This window comes from Abrus precatorius, unplaced genomic scaffold (assembly GCF_003935025.1).
Source record: "Abrus precatorius isolate BTA unplaced genomic scaffold, Abrus_2018 Scaffold3, whole genome shotgun sequence".
Lineage (NCBI taxonomy): Eukaryota > Viridiplantae > Streptophyta > Magnoliopsida > Fabales > Fabaceae > Abrus > Abrus precatorius.
The window spans coordinates 19,936,206-19,940,418 of NW_020874373.1; the positions used below are offsets into that span (position 1 = coordinate 19,936,206).

Sequence of the window (4,213 nt, forward strand, 5' to 3'; positions counted from 1 at the left end):
TGGTCTTTCCTTGTTGCCTGGTTCAGCCGCCTGTAGTATATGCAGACTCTCCAGCTGTTCTGGACTCTGGCAAGTATCATTTCATTCTTCTTATTCCTAACCACAGTAAGCTAGATTTCTTTGGGACCACTTGCACAGGGCTAACCCAGGAGCTATCAGAGATTAGGTATATGATCCCAGCTTGAAGCAACTTGGTGACTTTCTTCTTCACCACATCTAGGATGATGGGATTCACCCTCCTTTGAGGTTGTCTCACCGGTTTAGCATCCTCTTCCAACAAAATTCTGTGCATGCACATGGAGGGGCTAATTCCTGGTATATCAGCAAGTGTCCACCCAATGGCTCTTTTGTGCTTCTTGATCATGGCTAGCAACTTCTCCTCTTGATCACTATCAAGCTTAGTGGAGATGATAACTGGGAGCTTCTCATTTAGTTCCAAATAGACATATTTCAGATGCTCTGGTAGAGGCTTTAATTCCAATGTGGGAGGTTGCTCTATAGAGGCAAATGATTTAGCATTTTCATTTGACAAAATCTCTGCAACATTCAAATCAAAGGGGTTAGATTCAACTGTATTTGCTAAATCCAATACTTCACATTCTACCCCTATGGAATCAACTTCATCAACATTAAAAATTTCAGAACTTTCATTCAAATAATCAGAATTTTCAGCTCAAGTATCATACAAAGAATTTTCGTATGATTCACAAACAAAAACATCTACACAATGGGAAAAATTAAGGAAAGAATTTCTCAAAATTTCGGTCCAGCTCTCATTCACTAATGCATCAAATACATCAATATGGAAGACAGAATGTTCTGGAATTGGATGTTTCATGGCATCCAATATGTTGAAGCGCACAATGCTCTCCCCAAATTCCATGGTGAGTGAATCGGCATGTACATCAATCTTCGTTCTTGCAGTCTTCAAGAACGGTCTTCCCAAAATGATTGGTGCAGAATTTTTGAGTGACTCCTCTTCTTGCATGTCAAGGATGTAGAAGTCAGTTGGGAAGATGAGGTCATTCACCTTCACTAACACATCTTCAACAAGTCTAGCTGGATGTGTTGTGCTTCTATTGGCCAACTGAATTACTACACTTGTGGGCTACAAGGGACCAAGAGATAGAGAGGAAAAAATAGACAATGGCATAACATTAATGGATGCTCTTGGATCTTTACACTTCTCAGGCATTGTGGTTCTCTGTTTCTCAAAAAGTGCAGAAACATTCCTACCCATGTTGACCCTCTCATTACCCTTCAGACGCCTTCTATGTGTACATAAATCTTTCAAGAACTTGGTGTACTTGAGTATTTGTTTAATTGCCTCCAGCAAGGGTATATTCACCTCAACGTTTCTGAAGGTGTCTGATGAATCCACTTTTTATTATATTTTTACTTGCCTTTTTGGTGATCCTTGATAGAAAAAAATGGACTTAGATAGTGCAAATAATATAGAAATCACATTTTGAGTAAATATCATAGATTTATTAATTTTTGGTTAATTTGCATTTAATTACATAGATATAGATTGCAATTTTAATTGTCTTGATAATTTTGCAGAGTCCCCAAGTTAATTCTGAGATATCTTGACCCTTGGATGAAAGTTGCCCCCAAAGTAGCCACTTTTAGGAGCAAAAGTGGCAACTACAACAAGTCTGGGCATTAAAGGTTCCAAAGTAGCTACTTTCAAGTGAAAAAGTGGCAACTCCAGAAGCTCCAGGACGCCGTTTGGGAGCATTTCTGCACGTGGACACTATTGGCTCAAATAGTGGCCATGCGCACCAGAGTAGCCACTTTCAGCACAAAAAGTGGCAACTCCAGAGAATTGACAAACTTACGTGAATTGCGCGTGGACACTCTTTTGGCCCAAAGTGGACACTTTCAAAGCAAAAAGTGGACACTTTGCTGACATGGCATCCAATATAAATAGGTTTTAGGAATTAGGGTAACGGGACTTTTACACTTTACACATTTTTCCTTTGCCAAATTGAGACATTTTCCCAGAACATTGGAGTCTTGGGTGACAACCAAGGGTCCTCTATAGGTTTTAATTTCCAATTTCCCTTTTGATTTTTGTTGAATTTACATTAATGTTACTTACGTTCTTGCATTTCTTTCTTTCATTTGTGAAGCCCATCCATATGGAAGGCTAAACTTCCTTGTAATTCCTAGTCAATGCACATGAATCTTGAATTCTTGGGATTAATTGCAATACAAATCTTTCTTTCCTTGAATTTATTGACCCCAATCTTTGAATGAAATAGAATTTGCATGAAGGGAACTTTGCTTAATGAACCCTCAATTACCCAACAAAATTCTAATTCAGAATTGCTAATTTTGATTAATCTTTGAGGTTGCTTAATCTTAGGGATAAAGATTTGAGCCCATTAAGATGCTTAATTTTAATTGGGATGTTAAAGTTAATTTTCGCTTGTTAGATTAACTTAATTCAAGGGAAAGAAAGGGGATTATTAAATCATTTGAAAGAATAATGATGGAACTCATTGATTGACTAGGAATTACTCATTTTAAATTGATTGAATTTCACTAGTTTACATTTTGCTCTTGATTAAAATCTGGAAATTGACAAACCTCCCCCTAATTTACTTGCTTTAAAATATATGTTCACACTTGTTTGATGTATGTTCCCAACCAAAAATTCCTTGGAGACGACCTAGGACAACACCCTAGTACTGTATTTATTTCTTTGCATATTTGATGAGGATTAACGACAATCTTTTGCATGACGAGTAGCTAAATTCGTTTCATCAATTGGCGCCATTGCCGGGGAGTTTTTGGTGCTGAACTTATGTTGAACATGCATGGTACTCTGTTTTTGTGTCTTGCATGTTAGTGTGTTTGTTTCATTTTGAGTTTTTGTGTTGTGTTGAAAGTCATACGAATTTTGTGATCTGTTTCTGCATTGTTGTTGCAATATTTTCTACATCATTTTCTTCATTCAAGTGCTGCAATTTTTCAATTACTCACTTTCAATTTTCTGCACTCATTTTGCTGCATATTACTCTGTTTTTTTGCACCTTTGCTGCATAATTCTGCAGAATTCTGCAGAGAGATTTCAAACTGTTCTTGTTATTTCATTTACTCAATTTGCTTTCAATTTAGTTAGTTGATATCTAGTGCATGACCCGATCAAACCCTGGGGATTTGTATCCATTAGACCAGGAGATTGATAAGACTTTTCATAGGAACATTAGGACACATAGGGATCACTCTGAACACTCTGAACCATCATCATCTCCTACTGCATCTTTGCAATCTGTGACACCAATTTCTGTTTACTCTTCTACATTTTCACTTGACTCTAGTTTTGGAGCAATGGCAGGTGATGAGAGAACTCTTAAGGAGCTAGCTGCACCGGATGTCACATACCAAACATTGTGCATTCAATATCTAGATGTAGACGCCCCTTTTGTTTTGAAAACTGGATTAATTCACCTTCTACCTAAATTCCATGGTTTTGCAGGTGAAGACCCTCACAAACACTTGAAGGAGTTTCACATTGTATGTTCCACCATAAGACCTCAAGGTGTTCCGGAGGAGCATGTCAAATTGAAGGCATTTCCATTCTCTCTTATGGATTTGGCTAAAGACTGGTTGTATTATCTTCCACCTGGCTCTATTACAAGTTGGGACACCCTCAAGAGATTGTTCCTAGAAAAATTTTTCCCTGCCTCAAGAGTTGCCTCAATAAGAAAGGAAATATGTGGTATTAGGCAGCTGGAAAGGGAAAGTTTGTATGAATATTGGGAGCGTTTCAAGAGACTTTGTGCTAGCTGCCCCCATCATCAGATAAGTGACCAGCTCCTAATCCAATACTTCTATGAGGGCTTACACCCAATGGATAGGAGCATGATCAACGTAGCTAGTGGGGGAGCCCTAGTTGACAAAACTTCTGCTGCCGCTAGAAACCTCATTGAAAATATGGCAGCTAACTCTCAACAGTTTGCTACAAGGCAAAATTCTCTTATGACTAGGAGTGTCAATGAGATTCAAACTTCAGATTCACACAAGCTGGAGCATAAGCTAGATGAGTTGGCTTCTATGGTAAAATAGTTGGCATCCATCCAAAAGAATTCTGCTGCATATACACCTCCACCTCCATCCATTCCAGCAATGCTTTGTGGGATTTGTTCATCTACGGATCACTTCACTGATAGTTGCCTCGCATTGCAAGAAACTGAATCTTCAG

The 4,213-nt window shown here is 38.3% G+C and overlaps 1 non-coding gene across 1 annotated transcript; it reads right to left on the reverse strand.

Moving 5' to 3' along the window:
- Nucleotides 1-3,710: 3,710 nt before the first annotated feature.
- Nucleotides 3,711-3,815, reverse strand: LOC113864033. Its single transcript, XR_003504641.1, has one exon. It is a non-coding gene; the product is annotated as a small nucleolar RNA R71 (small nucleolar RNA).
- Between the last annotated feature and the right edge of the window lie 398 nt (nucleotides 3,816-4,213).